Consider the following 24,985-nt stretch of genomic DNA (forward strand, 5'->3'; position numbering starts at 1 on the left):
CCAAATATGTAGATTAGGGGTTTTAAAAAAATAAATGACACGTTGGTCACCAGTGTTCCTCCTCTGTCTCAGCCCACTGTATCACCTGTGCACCACTTGCAGGGTCAACAAACACTGAGAGGGGAAGGGAAGGGGGGGAGCAAAAGATACTCAAAGATGGCTCAAATGGCTGGTGAGAGAGCACTGTACTGGGGGTTGGGTTTTTTTCTATATGAATCAGAGCAATTGATAGATAAGTATAAACACAAGTATTTGGCTTTTGTAGCAGGTGTCAGCAGGTGTCCAGAATGGTGGAAAGTTCTGAGCTCCAAGGTGGGTGTTTCCAGAGCAGATCCCTAACACTAACCTTAAGAAGAGGCAGGGGCATTCCTGTGGTTGAATATACTAAAGGAGATGAATGCCTCTTTCCCTTTTGTGCCTTAGAAATTCCTTCTAAATTCACATGTATGGCCCATCGTAATGATTTTGATACCTCTTTTCAAATGTAGTCATCATTCAGACAGCTCTGGTTGAATTTAGAGAGAGTATTAGGCTGTGAAAAGCATGTGTTCTCAGCAGCTCATTGCTGCCTCTGGCAGAAGTTGCTGCCATTCAGATCTGCTAGCTAGATAGTTCATATGATTATTCTGTGCACCATTAGAGACAAACTGGGCTGGGTTAGTTTAAACATGTAAATAGTAGCTTTGGATCATTCTTTCTGCAAGAAACAGATAATCATCACACAAGTAACCTAGCTGTCTAATAGCAAGTTTCACCACATCAGTCTTCTCTTGTCTTTCCTTGTCTTTCCTTCACTTTGTTTAAACTACAGCTTTTGGGGTGGTGGGAACATTTGTTAAAAATAATAATAAAAAAGGATCACTGACAAAAAGTAAAGTTGAAATAATGTTTAACTTCCAGTGGTGGGAATGGCAGTGGTAACAGGCTGGTTGGTCAGGGCTTCATAACCTTTTCGGATAACAAAGTGGCCATCATACAAATGGGGTGCATGACTGTGATCTTTCTGTGCTCTAAGTGGTTGAGGGGGGAACCCCAAGAACAGTTTGTTTATTTGAAGAGTTTGATTTTCTCTAATCTAGAAGATGGGCCAATTTATTATAGGCTCATACCTGTTTTCTTCTTGCTGCATTCCATGTGATGGGAAATTCTTAGAAAAGTCTCATGGTCAAGAGGCGTGCTTGGCTGCTGCATACCAGTACTCAAAAAGAGTGGTGAGGATACTGGACATTATTTTTACAGGTCTTTCCAAAGATAGCATTAACATCTTACTAGGGAGTAGTGCAAGACTTGTATTTGTAGAGAAGTGTTGGCTATGCCAATGGGAGAATTGCCTTACCGGGCAGAGCTGCTGCTGTAGGAGGCTGTGAAGGCAGATCAGCAGGTTGAACGCGGCTGTGGCTGACAGCTCCATGAACAGACATGAGGGGCAGCACATGTTCCTACTCTGGCTGGCTGTGGTGCTGGGGAGTAAAGGCAGTAAGCTGGGCTTATGTGCCCTGCCTACCTAAGTATCTTCTGCTCAGAATACCCAGTTAGAGGGATGACTTGATCAACCCACAATAGCATGTTTTCTGTTCCTACTGCTTTGCTGTGTATAAAATACTATAAATGTTATTCACTGTATTTTAAATTACTTCAATACCCTCTGCTTCTGCTTCCTTCTTTTTTTTGTTGTTGTTTTTTATGAGAAAAGACTAAACTTTCATTTTCATATCTATAGCCTACTTTCACAGAGGATAAAGCTTCAGTTTAGATTTAGAGGACTGTTCTCTCTGGATCTTGTTTTGCTTTAGTTGTCACCAGCATTTGTTTTAAAATGTGTATCAGGAAGCCAGTTCTGTCCAACCATTTCTACTGAGTATTTTTTCAAGTTAAAGGCAGTGGGCTTTCCTGAAAAAGTCCATAGACAAAGAACTCCCCAGTGTGTCTCTAGTGATCTGTGCAGTTAGCAGTTACTCTTGTGAGCTGTCATTTTACAGTAAAAATAGAAAATGTAAAATATTGATTACGTATGCAAGTACAAGAAATGTACATCTGTATACTAGCTCTCCAGAAGCTTGTAGATAAAAATAGATTTTAGTCACATTTTTCCTTTTAATGTGCCACAAGAAATAAGTTTTGTTATTGAGGAAGTACGTGTGAAGCCATAAGGCTATAAGCTTGTGAAGAGAACTTTATTCCAGCTATTTTGTTAAATGAATTAATGCAGAAATTTTCTGGGACTTCTCTTCCTAAATAAGGGACATGTACTAGTTATTGTGGTGCAGCAGTGAGCTGCATGAAGTTCAGAACGGGAGAGATCTGTGTTGGTTATTAAATGCATACTGTATACCAGGTATTGTAGTTTATGCACACTAGAAATACATAGTGGCCTGATGCTTATGTTACTGTGCCACTTGTACTGCCTTTTCAATGTATTTGTTGATGCTGCAACACTTTTTGCACTAAGTTTTAGATAATTCAGCACCTGCTTTTCTCAGTTGAAATACTCATGCTGCTCTCATTGGTGGTAGACAGCAAAAGCCTGTTTCCCTTCCATCTCACTGAAGGAAAACATCTGGAGGACAGGTTTCACTGTCCTTAGCCATTGAATCTGTTGTGACTTTTTTTGATTGCTATCAGTTTGAAGAATTGCCGGATATGGTTTTGATCCAGAAACTTGCCAAACCAACCTGTGCCTCTAGCGTCTTATAAGGACTGGTCATGAAAATAGGAAGATCGTAGGACAAGCCACATTATCTTATGAGATGATGTGTATATGGTAAGTTCAGAATAATTACACAATGAAGTAATCGGCCAGCAACTTATTACGTTCTTCAGTATGAACCTCAATAATAGACTGGTCTGGCAAAAATAGAACTTTTCCTTTAATAGCCATTGTCAAAGTGTTTTTAAGCATTGTCAATGTTTATTTAAAGTTGAACTGATACCAGGCTCACTCTCCAGTTCTTTATAGAACGAAAATTCTTTACTCAGAATGAATCTTAATAATTAATTGAAGGTATTTTAGAAATAGGGTTTGTGGTGGAGTTTAATTTCAATGCTTATTCGCTTCATCCACAGTGACTGTAGATATTAATTTCAAATTATGTCTTATTAAAGATTTTGAGTAATAACCACCTGGTTCTTTGACATTTTGGGTTTATACATGAAACCAGGGAATCAACTACATTTGCTCATTTTGTTGCCAAAATGTAGCTTGACTTCTGCAAACAGTTTAATGGAGAGGATTCAGTTTTGATAACTGTATTCAGTTATCACAGTTATACCTGTGATAACATCCAGCATTTTTAGGAAGGCTTTGTCTTTGTTTTCTGTAGCTGGTAAATCTATTATTTTGGATATGAATACACCCAAACCCAATTTACTACTTGTAACATGAAGGTACTACACAAGCTACCAGAATATTTGTAGCTGTAATACTCTCTGATGGAGGTACTGTACTTTGCAGCATGTCTGCTTTCTTCCTTTGGTAAGCTTGCAGTTGATTCTTTTTTGGACAGTGTGCATTCACGCATACATGTGCAAAGTGCATTATCAGCCTGAAGCTTCAGGCTAAATGTGTGAGCCTGGGTGTCATGTTTCTAATGAAATGTGAAGTAATTGCTCAAGTGTAGAAGATGTACGTGTGTTTATGGAACGTGAAGTACAGGCACAGTCTGCGATTTCAAGTGTCTTATGAAAATGTGTGTGTGGTAAGGCCATGCTGTCTTCAAAACAAACTTATGTTCTTGAACTTCAGACTTCTTAGTCTTGAAAAGTGAAGTGAATGACAGAATACCTTAAATACTTCCATATGTGTTTATATATAGTAGGTCTAAAACCACTTACACCAAGGTAACTTACTGCAAAGGAGAAACATCTGCTGAATTACTTTTCATGAGGTAGGTACTTTTCTTAAGTTTCTGTGTTGTGAGGCTTCCCAGCCAAGAGGAGAAAAAACATACAGGTATGGTGATCTGTTAAATAAATGAAACAAGTGGATTGTGGGTAAATAAATTTGAGTGACAAAGAGATTATATAAGGAGAGTAAAAAGCATTCTTACACAAAGAACAGTGGATGGTGCCTACCTCTCCATCATGATCCCAAACGCTAGAAAAATCAAAGGCTTTATTCTTACTGGAGAGACTGAAAGAAGGTCAAGTTCAAAAACAGCTTTGGGTCAAAAAGGAGGGAGGAGAAAGAGACAGTATAGACACTGAGATGAGTAACTTCAGATAACATTTGAGTGTTGGACATGTCATTGAGAGAACTGCTGCTGAGGAAGAGACCTGCTGTAGCTAATATTTTCAGTATAGTGACACATGATATCACTACTAGAAATGGGCTGCTTCGGGTGCAGGGTGTCATTGTACCCTATTTATTGGTGTCTATTGATCCTCCATTTCCATGTGTGCGATGCTGGGACTTCTGAGGCCACATGCCTTGGTTGTCTTGTGGCAATATTCCAAGCCATTCTATAAATCCTTCCTCATGAATTATGGAGGAAAAAAACTGCCCTGTTCCTTACCTGGTTAAGACTTTTAGGAAGATAGTGAAGGCTCTTGTGCAATTTAACCTTTCTTGTCCTCAGCCCTTTACTCACTTACACAGCTATAAAGAGACATAAATGCTGGACCTATGCTCTAATCCTTATCATCACTGTACCACCTTGAAGTCATGACTTTTGAAGCATTTGTAGCTTTAGAAATGCTTTAATGTTGCTGAAACTTCTTTCCTATGTGCATTAAAAGTGCACATGGTGGTGGATTTAATCTCAGACTTGCGTACAAGTACTTTGACTAGATACTCTCTGAGTTTAGAAACAATGTAGGAAGTAATATGCCAAGGAGAAAGGATTTATTTAATTTTATTCAAAAACTTCTAAACAGATTGAGTCTCTGATAATCCTAGCAGCTGATACCTGGAGTTAGATTTTGAGGAAGTAAGTGTCTTCTACCGGCATCTCAATATTTTAACTATAGTTTTCAAAAAAAATTTTTTTAAATGTAAAGCATAATAGTATCAAATGAGATAAGAGTCTGAAAACCTCCGCTCAATAAACTGATATGTTCTCCAGGAAATTGATGATATATCAAAAGCTGTTTCTTCAGATAGCAATCACTAGCTTAGCTTCCCAAAATGAATGTGAAATACGGACATTGAGAGAAGGCTTGTGTCTGCTTATAATGGTGCTGGTTTTGTCTACAGAGTTCTTGGCTTATCTTGAGAGGGGTGCTGAAACACAACAAAACCGATGCAAACTGTTTCAGCCAGCACCACTTTCTTCTGACCATAAATATTTCTTGGCTTATGTGTATGAGATCAATTCTAAGAAATTTTAATATTTTGTTTTTTCCTGTTTCTTTTTTTTCTTCTTTTTTTTAATGACCAAATATACTGGATGAAAACAGATCCTCCAATTAAAGAGCAGCTATATATTTAAAATTAAGCATATTCTCCCATACAGAAATAAAACTATGCATGCCTTTTTAATCAGTCTTTCTAAACAGGGCATAGAAAGCTACGTCTGTTGTGGTGGCAGTGATGTTTGTTTCCTTTTTTTTCTTTTGGAATTGCTGAATGTTTTCTTCAAATAATCTCTTTTGTGGCTAATCTGGGGTCTTTGCCACTGCTGTGATAATGAAGCAGTGTCCACTGGACCAAGTAGTATCTTGCATTGAAGTCTCTTAGTAGAAGGAGCAGTGAGACATGCATGCCTGACCCATGTGTGGTTTGTGTATAACAGATTGTCTCTCTTGAAAATGAGCATTCACAGGTCTCTTCTGTTCAAACTGGAAGTGACTGTTGTAAAGGGTGCTCTTCATTCACAGGGAGTGAGGCGTGTTGTTGTCCCACTTAGTGGGACCCCAGAGGCCAGCCTGATCCCGGGAGATCCACTGGGAAACACGAAAGCTTTGCGGTGAACTTCAGGTTTCAGATGTGGGCAGATGTGGTTTGGTCAGTCAGTGTATTTTTCAACCCCGTTGAGATGAGCTTTAAGATGGGCATTTCTTGCTTGCACTGAGTCACTGCTTAGGTGACCAAATACATAAGCAAGCTGATTTTTGCAATGAGCAAGTTTTTTTACAAATGGACATAATTTCCACTAGTTTCGCTTTCAAATCCGTCTAAAAATGAGTGATTGTTAGTGTTTGCACATGATGCCTTGGAGTCATTAATTATTTATCTTCATGAATGCCTGTGTGAGAAAGGATTTGGTTACCCCTGTTTTACAGGACACAGACAGGGCATGAATTGACTTGTAGACTGTGCTGTGCTATGGTAGAGTGCTCCATAGAAAGACTGTCATGAAGCTGCAAGGAAGGGTGTTGCTCATTGTACTGTGCTTTATTTTTAGACGATTCAAGAGCAAACTGCTGCAAGTATCGGACTGGAAGGAATATTGCCTTTTCTCACTCTTTCTTAATTCTGTAAAAGTCCTTATCAAAAACTGGTAGTGTTTTCGAGTCTCATAATGGCTTAAAAGACTTCTGTCTACTGAAGGAAGCCCAAGCCAGCTCAATTGTTTCTTTTGAGGGCGAGGTGCAGGGTGTTGTTTGTGCAGCCAGCCTTGGCAATGCCTTCCCCTCCCCAACTTCTTTGTCCCCCTTCTTCCCTTCCCCCGCCTCCCCAATTATTTTTCCAGAGACCTTGGCTTGCTGCTTCTGGGGCAGCAGCAGCAGCTGCTAGTGCTGTCCTGTAATTCTTCCATCTCGGTCACAGGGGACTGGAAGGGGAAAGACAGTCTGTCTCAGCAGCAGTCCACCAGCTGCCGCTACAATCTATAATGCGTAAATTTGCAAAATATAGCTTTTAATTTTGCTTTGCAGTCAGAATGAAAAACTAGAGTGCACCACCACTGCCATCGTTGATTGATTAATAGAAATAAATGCTCCCCGCTCCCTGGTTCAGACTTGGACTAAAAGAACTTGGAAGTGGCTAAAAATAAAAGGTAAGAAACCTGACAGATTTTCCCACCAACAGAGTAATTAACAACACATTGTTGTGTATGTGTGCTTGAGAATGTGCTCTGGCTAGGTAAAAGCTGTTGAGTAATACAAAAATATTAACTAAATCAGAGTATAAAATTAGGCTTAGGGTCATGATACTTTCTGAAGTACGTGGATAAGCAGGGCTTCTTTGTTACAGCATTAAAGACTGAGGTAGTCCCACAGATTCTAGCCTAAGAGATTTTCCTGAAATTGTGTATTGAGACATATTTTTGGTTTTGAGGTTTTTCTTAAAGGAGAGAGGAGGGGAATTAAAGAAGAATAGGCACTGTTCTTTCTCTGCCAGCAATGTAGTTGGAGTACCAATAGTAAGTGCTTGTTTTGTGTCCAGTCGTGCATCTTGAGTAAGGAAATGGCACATAGAAAAGGTAAGCAGCCCCCAAATTTCCATTAGAAATGGATTTGTAACCTCTTCAGTGTGTGTTTATGAATGATGAATCTTTTAGTTGGACCATTCAAGAAGAACCAGCCATAACATGGCCAAAATTTGTGAAAGAACTTGTTTGAACAGAGTAGTTTAACTCAGTGGGTTGTTCAGAAGACTTTAACTGTAAAACACCATTCATAAAAAGAATTCATGTTGTTGTGGCACACATTATTGACCAAGGATGACTGTTGTGTGTATAGCTGAGAGAACTACTTTTATCACAAGTCAGTTTTGCAGCTGATTTGTCAGAATTTGGGAGAGAGCAGATCTAGACCTTACCCTTGTGGACACCCTGACACTGTCAATAAACATACAGTGGAACCTAGTACCTATCTCCAGAATTGCCAGTCCTGATTTCTATACATCTTACATGATACTAACATCAGCACTTTTAAGTAAAAGCACAAACAGACCCTAATCTCTCAAGACACACTACTTTGAATATATATGTTGTTCAGACATGTAAGTAAAGTAAGCTAAATCTATATGTGTCTTTGGGACTCCAAAGAAAACCATTTAAAATGGTTTAAGGAATAAAAAAACCCAATCCTCGTGCATGTGTGTGCACATATTATCTTAAATTTGTTGGAGCTTTTAGTATGTGAAAAATACAGCCTTGAGTGTATACCATGTTTTTCATCACCTGGGAAAATAGAGTAAGAAGAAATTATATAGTTGACCCATTATTCAGGCACCTGGGAATTAAGAGAATGGAAGAGCACTTTGTTTCTCTGAAGTCCTTCCTGGTTATACATATATATATATTTTAAATAAACATGGTATGCTCAAATATTTATTTAAAAGCAGTGTTCAGTCATATGACTTGCTTGGGCAGAGAAGCAAAATTTAGTGAAGTGTACACACTTTGTGTTATTCAGTTGCAGTGTTTTGGGTGGGCTACTTGCTCACTTTCAGGGAGAAGATAGAAATGAAATGATAGAGGCTCTTCACAGGTGAAAACCAGCAGAACTCTTGGAAATACTACTTTAGCCAGACTTTATAGTATTGCACATTACTAGTCTTGTCAACGTATCAGAAATTACCTACCAAAAATTGTTTGTGTTTAACCTTTAAAGAAAAACTGCTAGAGCATGTTTTAAAACTTAAATGGTAGCAAGCTGGATTGAAGCTTGCTAATTTCTGACTAGGTGGCAAGAAAGGCCTCTAGAACTCTCAGTAAAGTTTCCAAGAAAGCAAGTTCCCCTTTCCAATACATATTTTTATTTGTCTTCCTATTGTGGTAAAGGCATCTATCTTCTGCCAGTGTTTTCTGAGCTATGCACTGAGTTCTTTTGAAGATGATTGAATTTGCTTTTTATTGAGTTTTCCTTCCCTTCAGAATTAATACTGTTATTTTAACATTCAAGCTCCCAAGCACAGCTTCTTTCATACAGATATTGTTACTTTGGCACTACAAAAGACACCCTTACTAGATACTGGTATTTTCAGCATGGGCTGTTTTCCATCCATTCTGTAAGGCCTGATTCTTAATGCAAAGAACAGCATTAAAGTCTCAGTGAGAACCAGCCTTTCCTCATTTCTGCCCCTGTGGGGATTTGAGCAGTCTCTGCAGCCTCCTGCATAGACACTATGTGTGGGGAACGCCACTTTGGGGGCAAAGCTAACCTGTTGGAGAGTGGAGTTTTGAGGGTGTGCTCTGAAATTTTTCAGCAGCTGCATTGTCACTGGGTACCTCCTGTGTAACCCTTTCCATGGAAGTGGGAAGGTGGCTGTTACTGTTGTGTCCATGAAACTTTGGCTATGGGCAGTAAGCCCATAGTCAAATCTGTAGATCCATTCTGGTTCTTAGAATCACAAATTTTGAGACAAGAATAGACGTAAATAGATATTTAAAGATCTTTCAGAAAAGAGACCTAAAAACACATGCAATCTCCTTGAAAGACTATGGTATCTAGAAAATGGATTTCTTAATTTCAGCTTAATTTCTAAATTCCTCAGCCACAAAATTCCTTGGTAGTTGGACTCTTAAAAATCCATGTTCCCCAAAACCTCTTTAAGGGAGTGAGAAAGAGGGAGAAAAAAATGTAAGTTTGGAGCTTGCCTAACATATCAGTTGGGATAACATCACTTCTGTCTGTCCTTAGTAAAACACAATGCCAGATCAGGAGACAGGGGATAATCTTTTGCTCTAAATTGTTTTCCTATAATATCTGAAGCTGCACAGTCTCAAGTCAGGAGTGGAGAAAGGCTATCCTGAGTCTCTCTCTTTGCCTGCTGATACAAGCATGATTTCATTATACAAACATTTGCTCCATTAATTGTCGTTATTCCTAATCCTCCATTTTGCTTAATGGCAAAACATTTCACTGCAGGGGAAAAAAAATTAGATTAAAGTAAAGACTTTCAGACAGTAAAGAGTACTAATTGAAACCTGCAAGGGATACCCCCATCGTGGAAATTCAAAATTACAGAAGTTATTACTGATGTAACTGGAAAAGTGATACTTGAAAATCCTCAGGCGTACACTTTGCATTAAGTTTTTGTATGTTTTAAGTCAGGGTTGGGTTTCTTTCTTCCTCTGCAAATGTAAGAACACAGCTTTAGTGAATGTGTGCACCTAGTGCTACATGTGTGTTTGTACAACATGCATTTTGTCTTCTAATGGAAAGTAGAGGTTTTGATTGTGTCCATGTGGACCTCTAAAAGGAGATAAAGTGCAGATGGAGATGCTAGAACTTTTTGGTTCTGTTTCTCTTTGCTCCTTCCATGTGGGTTGGTTTTTTTTAGCCCCTGTCTTCCCCTGCAGTAGTGTTGCGTTGAGATCTCAGAATAAAATATTTTTCCCTGTGCAAAATGCACGTGTGTGTTTCTGTGTTTTCCTTTGCAGTCTGTGGTATAGAGCAATGTAGATGTCTTATTTCTGTTCTCTAGAAGTTGATAATACTTTACCCAAAGGAAGACTGGGGCATATGAAGGTTTCCCTACTTCTCCTTCCTGCAGCTCCTGCAGGAAGGGGAGAGCAGTGAGCTGCTCCTGGAGCTCCTTTCCCATATGACAGACCTCCAGCTTGCAGGCACACAGATGGGGGTTGTGTTGAGTGCATAAAAATATGAATGCGGATGCTTATCGGAGAAACATCATGTGCCTTCAGTGAGTGTACAGTGGTAGGACAGCACTTCCTAAATGGATTTTGAGGTTGCACAGCGTTTGGTAAGGAAAGGAATAAAGAGTGTGTTTCCTTTTGAAGGGAAGAGAGCAATATTCTAAAAGGCATCCCTCAAATATCTCTCAACAATTTTCGTTGTTTTGAAGAGTTTAAACCTACACAGTTCTGGATTTTTGGGTTATTTTTTGGTTCCTTGATTTGGCACATTTTTGAATGCATAATACAGTATGTTGGTTGTGTGTGTGTCATGAAGGAACCCTAGTAAAATGTAAATTCATGGTTTTAAAATTATGTTTCCTGAGATGATCTGTTCTCTGTGTGTTTTGTGCTCTGCATCTCCCTCCATTCCCCCACCCTCAGGTCCATTAGGTGTAAGTCAGATTAGCTCAGTGACTCTTATCAGACCTCTTTTTCCTGTTAGCCCCAGATAAATTTATATGACTTAAAGAGTGAACTCCAGGCAAAACCTTTTTCCTGCTGGGGACAAGAGCTGCATTTGCCAAAGGTCTGTGTTGGTGAATAGTACCCCACTGTGCTCTATATGGGACAGTGTGTGGGTGGTAATTTACATGGTAAACAAAGGTAGGCAGGGAAGGTAGATAGTTCAGCTTATGCTTTCAGTGCTTCTCCTTAAAAAGTACCTGTTGAAAATTAGCAGCAACAAATATCACAAAAAGAAGATTGGTGTAGATTTTTCCGTATTTAAGAATCAATCTTTAAATAAAAGGATTTTTACACACTTTTGATAGTAAATTAAATGTATTGATAAAACTTGTACCAATTTTGTGGTAAAGGCAAATAAAGACTGTACCTGCAACTATTCCATTTAAGGATAAATGGAAACCTTTTATTTAATCAGCAAAATAGGCTCATACTCATCTGAAGGATCACACACATCCTCTTCCTGCCACCCTAAATGGGTTGTTTGCTTGTTTGTCATAAAAGGTGTAGGAAGGCAATGTGAATTAGATGGCAAAGGACTTGAGAGAGTGTCAGGAAGCATTGACATTCTTATTTGTAGCATGTATCTACTATGTGACCTTGGACAAGTCTCTTCACCTATGCCATATCCTGTTATTAGATTATAAATCTGTGCTGGGAGAATGCTTGTTGCAGTTTGCTTTTGTACCTGGCAAAGGGCCTTTTAGATATTATTGTAAAACAAATAATAGAAATAAGGATAAAAGGTTTTTTTCTGGAACACTAGCCTTCCATGGAGATAGGGATTTCTTTTTAAGCTTGCTCTGGTACCCACTCATCTACAAAAACGTTCATTCACTGTGTCACCTTCCAAGCAGCAAAAACCTTCTAACATGAAATTTGCTATTTATTCAGCTAAATAAATGTTGTGAGTGAATGTGCAGTCCTTGAAAAGTTTTGCACATTCATTCTAAAATACAAAAAACCTAACACATGAATATTTGCAGTATTTTCTTTTTGATTAAAGTAGAGGGCTTTCTGTGGCGTTGTATAAACTGTGTATTTTAATTGCGGTCACAGTCTGTTTCCTTGGGGGAAGGCTTGTCACTCAGAAGTGGCTGATCAATGTGATAACTGTTAGCCCATGGACACTCTAACGAGCCCAGCTCACGCTGCTGCGGGAAAGTCGCTGCCGTATTCCATGTGACGAAACTCTTGTTCCAGTTCACCTCCCATTTTGCACTGATACCCCTCATGCTCGCGCTGGCGCACGGAAGGGAGCTCACATGGGAGACTCTCCCTTCCAGTTCACTGACTTGCATCCAGGCCACTTGCAGATGCTGCCGTGCGGAGAAGCTGCTGGTCTGCGTGGCAGGAGAGCTTGTTGTGTAACGCTGCGTGTCACAAGGGGTTTCTGCCACGCTGCCTGGCCTCACACTGAGCTCTTCCCCTACACTGCATCTGATGAGCAGCGTGGTTGAGTTGTGGGAATTCAACTCTGTCTTTTGCAGGGTTTAATAGTTGAAATTTCATGGATTTGCATGTCAGTGGGAGGAAAACCTTATGTGCTTCTGGTTGCAGTGTAGAGGAGCAAGAATTTTGTTTCCAATAAATTTTTGGGTGTTTTTGCTTTTGGTTGTTTTGAGGGTGTTTCTTCTATGCCATTCAGGACACTGCAAGTCTATTTTTCAAGTGTTTTGTTACTAACACGCTACAAAATTTTTAAAAGGGAGAGAAATTAAGATTTACAGGTGGTAGTCACTTAATTCTAGGACTTGACTCTTTAATTATAAAATAACACTTTAATTCAAAGTAACATAAGAAAGATTGCTTTTTAATTGTTTATAATGTCAAAAAGGATAAATATGTAAGTTTAATCTGTGCTCCTGCATACATTCAAGAGTCTTCTCTCCAATAATGTTTTTATCAAGCTGTTTAATTTGTTGCAGCTTTTAAAAGATGTCATGTGATGTAGTAATTTAAAAAGTAAAAAATTAAGACAGTACAAAGAGAACATACCTGACATGAATACAATATAACGTGCGTGTGGTTCAACTTACTCTGAATAATATTCCTATGCAGTTCCTGTTAGTTCCTTGGGTGTGACTTTGCTAATAGCAGAGAGGGTATTGACCAAGGTCTTTGCTGATAATTACTTCCTAAATATAGTTAAATACGAAGGTGGTGCTAGCAAGATGCTAATTGGCTTACAAACACTTATTTTTCATTTTCCCAGCACCACTAGGTTAGAGCATGTGGTGCAGCAGTTCTTCGACAGAGAGGACTGCTGGTGGAGCTGCTGAAGCCAACAGAGCAGGATGTCCTGTGGTGTCACATTGGAGATGGAGTCTTTGTGCTTAAGGCACAGACAAAATACTTCTTTGATAGCTGTGGGACTTCAGGGAAGCCATTCAGTCCCACTGTCTAAAAGAGAAGCAATACTTTGCTTCTCGTCTTTCTAGAACTTAAGCTTGGGGGGGGTGGGGGGGTGTATATATTTATAAATAAAAGGTTGGTCACTAGCTTACAACATCACTGGAATACAAGCAGGTTTAAAATGTGTTTGTCATCATGGAACAAAACCGTTGTGGGTTGTCTGCATTAGTGCGGATATGCCATATTGCAGCTACGCTGACTTGGAGCTATCATCAGCTGTTTGGAAAGGCCCCAAATGTTGCTTAGACAACACACCTTATTCTTCCAAAAGCCAAGGCTTTCGTGGAAGCAGTAAGTGTAATTTTCCAAAGCAGGGCTGGCATGGGAGCATTAGGGGGATCTGAAAGACAAAAGGGAACGGGGGCTTTAATGAGCACCTTTGTCCAAGTTAGCGCGCAGCTGTCCCCAGCACGGCGCGCTGCTGTGCGGCTCCGGGTGTTTGTGCTGTGTAAGCGTGACTAATGGCTGTGATTCATGAGGAGCGTGCCTTGTCTTGGGACGGCTGAACTGGTTTCACCTCAAGCTGCCTGCTCCCTTTCTCGGAAGCTTGCTGTGCTCCAGTGGGGTTGGCAGAGCTGCTCACCAAGCAGCTGCTGACCTGCTGTGAACGATGGTTGACATATGAGGATAAACCAAAAGCAGGACTGCTGGCAGCGTGGACTTTGTGGCAGTGGTCTGCCTGTGATACCTCTTATGTTAAGCCTGGAATGATGATGCAGTGATGGTTTTCAGTGGGAACATATTCCAGCAAAAGCTGAAACAATTACAGTCTGACATGAAGTTTTAGTGGACAGTTAAGGAAGAAATAATATTGTGAGTCACTGGCAGCAAAAGCCTCTGTGTTGTTTTTGGTTGGTTGGGGTTTGGGGTTTTTTTGTTTGTTTGTTTTTCTTTTTTAAGGCAGCTTATTTTTGTTGAAATTTCATCTCTGTAAAATAGAGTTCTTGCATTATTGCTGGTTTTTTAGGAGGTCTGCAAATGTTTAGGTTATCCCCTAATTTCTCAAATAAAAAGGGTGTGTAGTTGAGGCCAAGCATGGGAACATGCATCCACTGAAATTGCTCATGATCCAGTGATATTTTTTGGCCCAGGTAGGTATTGTGTCAAACATGATTCTAAACCTATTTGTTGCCTCACTTAAACCTTTGAGTTTATCTGGTAACTGCTCTAAAGAGCTGATATTTATCAAAGTGTCATTATATAAATATTTTTCAGTCTTGGGAAGATAATGCATCCTTGTGTAAAACCTGCTTCTTGCTGAAATCGATGAAGAGCAAGGCCCAGTTCCTTGCAGGGCAGTGGCATTGTTGTGAGGTTCTCAGAAGGTTAAAGGTACAAATCAGCTGTTGGCTTCAGTAACTGCTATGAGAGAAATATGGAAAAAGATACATTTTTTTTGTAAATGAGATAGCGTAGTGTGTGATTCTGACCTTTGCTGTAAGAGGTGCAAGTGAAACAAGATTTTGTGGCTCCAGGAAGACAAGATTTAGATGTTCCCATTTGGGCTGTAAAAGAAGGTGAACTTTTTCAGAGAGCATTCATAATGCTTGCCATGGGTTACTGTTGAGCATCCTGCTTTGAAAAGCAAATCTTTATCCAAAACTTTGATCCATTTTAGGTGGTTAAGGAAGGCACAAGAAGCATTTTACAGCATTGACACATGCCTCTGAACTGATGTTTGGGTTTTTTTGGAAGAAGAAAGAGATATACCACAGAAAATACTATTCTTGAAATATTTGTGACCATTACAAAATTGGGATGAATTGGAACATTCCCAGGATTTCTAGACCAAAGTGGTGCTGGTAAGTGTGTCAACTTCTTGAAGCTGGCCCAAAACCTCCAGAAGTTTGGAGGTTTGCACAGTGCTAGCGGCAATTAATTATGCCTGAAAAAAGATACACACTTTGGGTTTTTAAAAAGGAGAACTTGCTGTGATAGATAAAACATATTCTATTTTAAAGCATTTTGAGAGTTGAGGAATGATTTTGGTTTCTTCTACCCTGACTTCCTCCCCCTCCCCATTTATATTTTTCAATACATCTGCAACACTGGAGTTATGAAAGTGATTTGGGAAGAGAAGACTGGGTGACCAGCTACCATGGCAATGGCAGACATATTAGGCATAAGATTCTAAACAGTATTCTACTCCCTTATTTGAAGAAGCATTTCTTTTAATATTTGACCCCATTAGAACTTGAACATTGTAAATGATGGTAACATGTTTAAAACATGTTTTGGTTTTTCTCATATGTGTTGTCATCCTGCGTTTACAGTGGAACAGACACTGTGAGTTTAAGACTTTGGAAATTCTTCATTTTGGAATTGAGAAATAGGATTTTTCAGGCAATCTGAATTTCCATCTCAAAGGAACTGGAAATTTCATGTCTTCTAAATTTTCTATTTTAAAAAAAAAAAGCTTTACAAAAAAAGTGCTTTGAAATTGCTGTCTCTTAAATGAAGCAGAATGCTGTCATCTTCTGGTTTCTTTCATTAGCTTTGTGTACATCACCATTCTCATTTTGTAAACAAAAATGTTAGTGTACCCACACTGTAGCTTGAGCTGGGAAGAGATGCAGTGGTAGGGCAGTCCTGACCAAGACCCTGGCTTATCTTAATCACTGACTCAAGAGAAGTCCCAGTACTAATAATTTTTGGACCTGTGATGCTTTCAGTGTCTAAGGCAGGGAGCCATAGTATTTAAAAACATTTCATATTTCACCAGCATTTTGTAAAGAAATCTTTATTTCATCATGAAAGCCAGTGCAAATCATTAATCCTGGGTCCTGATCCAACAAGTAGCTGCATGCAAGCAGGAGCCTGCCTGTGTGGAATTTTCATGAAGGCTCAGTGCCTCTGATGAGTTTCTCAAAAGTATCTCCAGAAGGTTAGAACTAAAGCCATTCAGTTTAGGGTCCCATAGGACTTTTTTAACCATTCTGGAAATGTCAGCATTGTTTGACATGACCTTGCATTGAAAGGGCTATATCCATACAGGGGTGCTGCAGATCCCAGCAGGCAGGAGGAAAACAGGAACTCCCAAGAATGTCATCCCTTACCACGCTCTTCCTCTGAGGGGTTTCAAAGACTGGCAAGCTTGTGTGGTTTGGCAAAACTTGTAACTGATGAGCAGTTTTCAAGAAAAGTTTTGCCAGTAACTTACCAAAAGAAATATTCCCACTGTTATGTCAGGTTTTACAGTCACTTTTTGTTTGTTTATATTTAATCTCAAACCATTGAGAAGTTGTATGTTTCTGCAAATTAGGTTGTTCTGTGCAGCTTACATTCGAAAACAGACAATCCCTCAAAACATTACAACACAAGGAGAGCAGGTGTATCTTCCCTTCTGTTCTGTCAGCATTTGTTCTTGTTTTAAGGGAGAGAATAAACTGCAATTTTGGAAAATGCTGTTGTATAATACTCCGTGATAAAATGAGTGCAAATTCTGGTCCCTTGTGCATTACCTACAGTTATGAAAATGGAAATATGCTCATATATTTATAATAACAGGGAAATCAGTATGCTCTGTTTTTATATAAAATAAATAATTGTCATTCATTTAAATAATAGTGCCTAAAACAGTAGGGATTAAAAGAGCTGGTAAAGGTTTTGAGATTTTTGCACTATAAAAACATTTACTTATATGTCACTGTTAAGACCAGAGCTTAGCAAAGAACATGAACATGTGTTTTACTTAAGTATAATGTTATTTTGTGGAGTACTTAGTGTGAATCTAATTACGTTTGGTATTGCAGTCCTCACTCAGAGCTGTAACGTTGATCATGTAAGCAAAAAAGAACTAGTCATGACATGGAGATTAATCCGCTTTCAGAACTCCAGCTTTTGGAGACTTGTAAGTCAGACAATCTTGGCAAAGCTCTCTTTTATGGTAAGAGTTAGAAGTAGATATTTTTGTGATTGATTGGCCTATTCTGACCAGCATATGTTATGTTCAGTTTTGGCTCAGTCATATTCTCCTGTGTGGTTTTGGGGAAATAAGTGGAACTTTCTGTGACTTATTGTTTGTCCTACCAACAAGAGGTAAAACTGTTTCTCTTCTGCCAGTTGACAGTCTTGAAAATAAAGCTGAGGCCTGTGAAGACTTCAGCAGCAGATGGACTTGGATCTTTTAAATGTGTCTGAACATTATTCATGTGTGGTCTTCCAGCATTGTGTAATATACAGAAGACTGTGTTATGCTTTTTTGTATTTCAAAAAATGTTAGTTGCACTCAAAGCATTCAGAAGAAGAACTGGTTCCCCTGATTCCACCTATCAGGCTGTTGGCTCTGATGCTGTTTTGTCACAGCAGAAGAGCTGTGTTAGTGCCAGTCCCACAGGCTAGTAGGTTAGTGCTGCACACCTTTTCTAACAGAAGATACTTCCTAACCATTGGTATATTTTTAATCAAGATGTTTCTTGATGTTTCCTTAAAAACGAAAACAAAACCACTGGGATATCCACGTTGGAAAAGCTACAATTTGTGGCACTGTTTTGTGTGCTTCTTAATCACCTTGGGCAACATCCCAGGGGTGCCACTTTCCTGTTGTAACCAGCCACTGACTTAAGTAGGATTTTAATGAAGATCCTGGTGAGGATGTAGTAAAACATCCAATAAGGCTACTAAGTTTTGCATCACTTTCAGTCCCTGTAAGGTAGGCAGTCCTTTTCCCAAATGACAGTTTGGACAGCTAAGAATCACAGCTCCTAAGGTTTTTTTCTTTCCATTTGTCCCTACCATTTTTTCTTAGGCTTAAGCTGAGGCTTGATTTTGTTCCTCAGCTAGTCCAAACCCCCTTCTCACTCTGAGAACAGTTGCAGATGCTATCCATTAAGGTCAACTTCATTCTTTCAGCCTTGGAAATGAAAAACCTCCTACCCTTCCTCCCTCCAACAATGATTACCTTCTGTAAATGTGCTTTGAAAATTTCTTGTGGTGAAGAACGTTGTGTGGGATGGAGGAGGGATGGGAGAAAATGCACTGGGGAGTGTAGCAGGGGAAATGACTCTGATTCAGTGTCTGGTTATAGATACATTTCTCTGGATACTCCACAAAGCTTTAGGTCTTTACAAGATTCCTCCCAACTGCCTTTGTTCTTTGTATAGCTCACTTGCAAACCTGGCATGTGGAATTGTTTTATTCAAACTTTACTGAATGACAGGATGTACCTTAGAATTAGAAATATGATGGGCTGTCAGCCGCTTGCCCAAATTCCATCAGATCTCTATAATTCTTAATAAATGAACTGACAGCTTATTAACCAGGCGGTACAACAGGAGCTTCATTCTGTTGTAAAATTTTAAATCGTGTTGTTCTAACAGGCATGCAGTTTATCACCACCTCCTTTTCTTTGAGAATGAGAAATAAATAAGAAAAAGTCAATCTCCCCTTACCACCCTGGTTTCTGGCAATATTAACAAAGATTTTGAGCTAACTGTGAAGTTAAGATTGGATATCCTGCAGAAATACTACCAGGCACTGAGAAATTAAGTTGATTTGGTGCCCCAGGGTTAAGTAAAAGTTGGAGTATTATAGAAGTTTAATGCTTTTTTGTTTAGTTTTGTGATTCCTGGTAAACAAACATTTTATCTAGCAGCAAAAAAACCCCTTAGAATTTAATTAGGTAAGCTACTGGATCTTAGTTTAAGTCTTAGCCAAATAGAGGTCTTAGACTTCTTCATTGTTACATGATTCACTTGGTAAATAAGTCTGAGGATAAATCAGTAATGAGTGAATGCTGTTGCTGACTGCATGTTATTGCACAGTTATGCAAGATCATGGCTTTCTTCCTCAAGTTGTGCAAAACTGTTAACATCATGGTAGTACCACCAAGAATGATTCCTTTATTTAGCTTTTCACTTGGAAGGCCAGACACAAGTCAAGAGAATTAGGGACTGCAGTGCTTTATCAGGTCTGTGACCAGCTCCAGTACAGTAATTAAACAACACAGTGCAAGAAATGGTACTTACAGCTGAAAACTCTCCACGTGATTTTCCGAGAATCGGATTGGAACAAACCGAGCCGGACTGAAAAGTGTATTACCTGCAACATTTCACTGAAGGTACTAATCTGTGTGACAGTCTGGGCACATCAAGGGGGAAATGAATCTCCTAAATACTGTTATTATTCTCTGTGAGAAGCCATGGAATACTTCATGAGTGAGATTTGAGCTCTGTTATGCCTGGTGGCCCCCAAACAAGGTTGCTGTTAGTGGGAGATAAGGACGCGCAGCTTGGTCAGGGCTCCCGTGCCCAGGCTGCTCTGCTGCTCCCCTCGTGCTGAGGGGAGTCCTGGCCGCAGGGCCGTGCCAGGGCTGCGTGCTCCTTCCCCTCGGGGCACAGCCAGGCCCAGGAGGTTCCTCGGCTCGCTGGCAGCATTGCTGTGCCCTGTGCTGAGCTGTGCTCCCTGCCCTGGCCCGCTGCAGAGGCCATGCTGAGCTTCAGTACTCATATTCATCCGTTGAGGTCTGAGTGTCTGTTATCTCAGACTTCACTGAATCTTACACTGAACTGTTCTTTGGATGTTGCTAATATGTATTCCAAAATCTTCCCTGGCTGGTATACATGCGGTAAATTTTCTACCTTGCTGCTTTTTAAATAAGGACATCCTTTTCCTCAGTACTGCGTTTATCACAGGCTGGCTACTACTGAGAGCTCAGGTAACTTGCTTTGCCCTTTGATGCGTGAGAAGCTGTCGGCTCCCTTCCAGCGATAGCTGGCTCTAGCTGAGAAAGAAGCCGTGCAAGAGCTGAAGTGCTGTAAGAGTATGTGTGAGAGTGACAAAAGCCGACATTTTTAGTCTGGCTTTATTCTCTGGAGGTGTGTGCTGTAGTGTTGCTGTTTATTCTGAAAAGCAAGAGATGGAAAATACTGTGTGTACTTCCATCATGTAATTTTATAAATCAGGGTTAGTTTTTTTTACTGTTTAGTCTCACAATTAGATTTATATTTGCAGGTTTTGAATGCCAAAAACTCCTGCACGCGCTTAGGTGTTGTGTCCACGAGTTTCCTCTTAGGTGAGTGAGATGACTGTACTGGCATTTATCATTCCACCATCCTGCCCTGGGGAAGCCTGCTGAGCTCTTGGTTGTCCATAGTGGCCATGCTGCCAACCAGCTACCAAATGCACTTTGGTATATGGAGTTTGAGTTGGCGCAGAGAGAACCAGAAAGCTGCAAAATTGGATGTGATGCCTTCCTTGAAATTTGCTTCTGTTTTTCCTTTGTTGGGGACTGTTCAATATGTGTTGGTTTCCTTGTAGATGCCATACCGGAAAATAATTAGAACTGACCTTGGGCAAATAATAGTGAACTAGATTAGTGATTTTTTTTTTTAAAATTCAGCTTTATTTTTTTACTTCCTTTTTTAAAGCAGCTGTCTCCTTGTACAGTTGTTGGCAAAGCTGAGTGTTAAGCAGATTACTTCTGGGTTGGGAGTCATAACTGGTGGGAATCTCTGGATACTGAGATGGAGGGTTTTTTGCTGTGGAGTACAAGTTGAGAATTTGACACAGAGGAAGAACAAGACTGGTTCACCAGAGTCAACTGATCCAGAATATTTTAGATTTCCTCTGCACAAAAATGTTGTTTTCAAGGGACACTTTGAAAATGTTTCGCCTTTCGAAAGTAAGGGGGGTTTTTAGTCTAAGCAAAGCTCTCTTCCCTTACTCCCTTTAGAAATTTATCATCAAGATATGAATTATGTCTACATGTGGAATAGTTCTTGAGCCTGAGCTTGTGCTAACTTTATATCACGCTAAACATGGTAGTATGCTTTGCTGTTGCATCCTTAGGAAGTTTCCTGTTTAAGTGCTGGTCACTTCGAGTAATGAATTCAGTGCATATGAATTTCTTCAAGAATCTTTGTAATGTTCTAATGAAATGCAAAATCCTTATTAAACAAGCTCTCTTTCTAAAAATGTAATGTTATATTTTTAATATAATAGTGGAAATAGTATTTTTAAAAGCCGTTTCTCCAATCAGATCTTTGGGCTGTGTCCAACATCGTGGTCCTTTCATATGGTTCACGTATTTCTCAGAAAAAGTAGAGAAATTCAGTGTTATTCCCCCCCCCTTTGTGTTAAGTTAGTGATTCCATTTATTATATATGGGCACTCACAGATACTGAAATTTATATTTATAATGTAGCTTCAGGATAGAGGTTGGTTGGAGTAGGCAAATGGGGAGCACAAGAGAGAACACACAGCAGTCATTGCGTGTGGTAGGAGAAATTATTACAAATCTAAATATTTCATAAGCATACTTTTGAAAATGGAAATTAAAAGCTAATATAGCTTTACCTTTTTAACCAGAGGACAGTTGTTTTCTGTGTGTAATAAGAATTTCTTAATTGTGTGTAATAAGAATTTTCTGCCCTGGAAGTTTTTTAGAAATTTTTCTTACAATAAAGATTTTTCTCCTCCTCATCATGTTGAGAGAGCGATATCCTGCACATGAAGTATAACTGTAGGCTGGTGGTTTTAATCAACACATACTTTCCTGATGGATTCTGCCAATGCTAAAAGATAAATGGTGCAACAGTTTGAGAAACATCCAGCCTTCCTTTGAATTAGTCTTTTGTAACATAAGTAAATTATCTGGAAGGTACTCAACCACAGCACTTTGATAATACAGGTGTTTAAATGGTAATAGCTATTGGAATTGGAATGGGAGTGAAACAATAAAGTCATTAGGGTGTTACAACATGAAATTAAGCTATCACTATTACTGAGCAATATTATTATCCTAAAGTCTGCAACTCACAGAGCAAATGAAAACAATGTAATACCCCTCTAACAGTAGTTTACATTGGGATTTAGTTTAGCCATGATGTTTGCTCATGTTATATAATACCTTTATTAGACAGAAGTCATGAGCTGGTGCACTGTAATGTAATCCAAAAGGAATAACATAGTGCTACTGGCTATCTACCCAAGTAAATCCTGTTGCCTACCAAACAATGATCTTTTGATCAAAATTCTCATAGTGGTGACTCACATGTTATGGTTAGCAAGAATGTAGAATATTAATAACTTTGTGTTTAATATTTAAATTACTTAATTACCTAATGCAGACTTAGATCCTGTTGACTTCTGTATGCATCTGTATAATTTTAATGAAAATTCTTGTTTGGTTGAAAATCCCAGCTTTTAATTTGCTCACTAATTGTTCCTGAGATGAGGAAGAATTTGTGAGTGAAAATGACATCTGTGTTTATGCATATGATGGAAAAAAAAGTACTTCTAATCAATTTTACTGGAACATGTTATATTCTGAGTGGATGTTCAGTAGGACAGTGTTCAGTATTCAGCAGTTCATTCTAACAAAACCAGTGCTGGGTGAGCCCAGTCATTTAGGGGCTGAGCAGCTTGCTTACAGACAGTTGAAACTTTTTAAATCAAAACATTTTTCCTTGTCTGAACTTAAAAGTTACCTGGCAATTTTTACAAACAACATGGTTTTGTAAAGATTGAATCATCAAATTGCTGCTGCTTCTGTTCTTATTGTCGTTGCTATTTATCAGTGCATTGGTGAAAAAAACAAATTTACTTCCACTGTTCAAACTGGTTTTGCTGAAACAATTCTTTCAGTTGTTTATAACATTGCTAGGAGACACCTCCCCTATGATCTGACTGCAGTTCGCTAGGTACTATGCATACCAAGATGATTAAAGGAAGAAAAATTTTTTAAGACACAAAGAAAATGTTTTCTTTTTCAAGAACCTGCAGTGTTTCAGTGCAGATTAAAAGCCTACTACTACCTTGGGAAAGATTCTAAACTGATATACATAAATCACATTGTCGTAGAAGTAGATTAAATGAGGGCAATAAGCACTAGCTAATAAATAACTTCCTTTTGTTTGAATAAATAAGGTTTTTAAAGTTTTAGTATCTTCTACACTAGAAATTCCTAGTGTATCTTTGAGGGGATTACTGCCACTTTTCCTTCTAAGCAGCCCCCATCTTGCCATGTTCTGCTCTGTGCTGGCTTCTGCTTTAAGGGCCTTGGCCTTGTGCTTATTCAGATCGTGTTTCTGTCTCTGGGTCTCCCACTGCCGGCCTGGGACCGTGGTTTTCCCTCCCTGCTCCCTCAGCACATGCACCCATGCTGGGCCTTTTACAGAAGCAGGTTCACTGCAGAGAAAAGCACAAGCTTATGAATTAGAAGGGGTAAAAAGAGTAAGGAATCTGAAATATCTCACAGAGCAGCAGCCCTACTGTGCCCCATCTTCCAGTGATTCCCCTTCCTGTGCAGGTCATAAGCTAATGAGCCCAGAAGATGTTACTGGCATTTGTTTGCCCTTCCTTCATCTGCTGATAGCACGGCACAGGGACCTCTGGCTGGCACAGCAGCCTGACCTGATAACTTTGGCTCAGCAGCTGGGCTGCACACCACGGAGTCCTTGGCTGCCAGAGGGAGGGGTGCTGTGCACACAAGGATGTGTGCATTCATTTAAGGAATGAATTGCACCCAAACTAACTCCATTAGGGAATGTAGTCCTAGCTGGAGGCTGGTGTCGTCCCTGTATTGTGAGGCTGGATGTGCACATGTTGCATTACAGGCTGCAGAGCCACTCTAGCCTCTCCCCCACCTTGCGTGCAAAGACTGTGATGGCTGAACCGTGGAGAATAATCCTTTGATGCTTGTGGGATTATTCACATTTACAGTCAGGCCCCTGCAGCACCTCCTGTGCTGGTGTGCTGGTCTGTGCCAAGAGCTTTGAGACGCCCGCGTGGTACAAACACTGACAAGTGATACTGAAGTACGGGGCGGATTCATTGCTGATTCTTGTTGAAATTGCTTTTGTTTCTGAGGGAGTAGTGCTTACTGCTGCTGTCTTGTCTGCTTGGGTTAACCAGGACATTTGGATCTAGGAAAACCAGCAAATTTTCCCTTCTGAACCCTCTGCTGTTGCACACTCTGCTCTCTTGGTTTGTATTGTGCACTTTTACAGTTCTGCCCTACTCACCACTGTTTCTGCAGCACTTTTGTCTACAGAAGAGATATGAGGAAAGAAAACAAATTTATCTTTTAGTGAAAAGTTTGACCTGAATGTTGTTGTGGTGTTTAATGCTTTAAAAGCTTTAACATAACTTTATTTGCCAGTACAGGTACTTTGCAAACTCTGCAATACAATTCTTCCTGGAGACTTTGTGCCAGTTAAAAAGCTGGTTGTGGTTTTGTATCTTGTAGGTAATACAGAGATTTCTGTAAGAACTGATGTTATTTCTTACAGTGTTGTTAGGAAACCTAGTGTTACTGGATTTAAACAAAACTACCCTTTGGCTGGGCTGACACTACAAAATGGGTTTGTCTAGTTCATCTGGGAAATCATAACCTTGAATCTTGACTTAGCTGACAGGAGCCAAAGAGCTATGTCTCAAGGTCTGAAGTGACAATGAATTTATATTCAAGTACCCTGGACTTGTCTTGATTTATATTGCTGTCTTCCCTGCATAAATGATGGCTGCTTTTTTGGTATGCTGGCAGTGAGATCAGTGCAATAGCTGATGTTCAGAATTCGGGGTTGGTTGTTTGAAATTAGAAGAGGAAAGTGTGAGTGCATGTACAATATATTTGTAGTTAT

General features: G+C 39.6%; 1 protein-coding gene across 7 annotated transcripts in view; it reads left to right on the plus strand.

Moving 5' to 3' along the window:
* Positions 1–24,985, plus strand: part of ZMIZ1 (zinc finger MIZ-type containing 1) — a 293,828-nt gene that overhangs the window by 78,899 nt on the left and 189,944 nt on the right. The window contains exon 3 of one of the 7 annotated variants that reach the window (XM_032115721.1): positions 6,814–6,935. The exons of the other annotated variants lie outside the window; for them this stretch is intronic. The gene's annotated coding sequence lies outside the window, so the exon portion shown is untranslated. The remainder of the gene's footprint in view (positions 1–6,813; positions 6,936–24,985) is intronic. 7 annotated transcript variants of the gene reach the window in all.

Source organism: Corvus moneduloides, chromosome 8 (genome assembly GCF_009650955.1).
Source record: "Corvus moneduloides isolate bCorMon1 chromosome 8, bCorMon1.pri, whole genome shotgun sequence".
Lineage (NCBI taxonomy): Eukaryota > Metazoa > Chordata > Aves > Passeriformes > Corvidae > Corvus > Corvus moneduloides.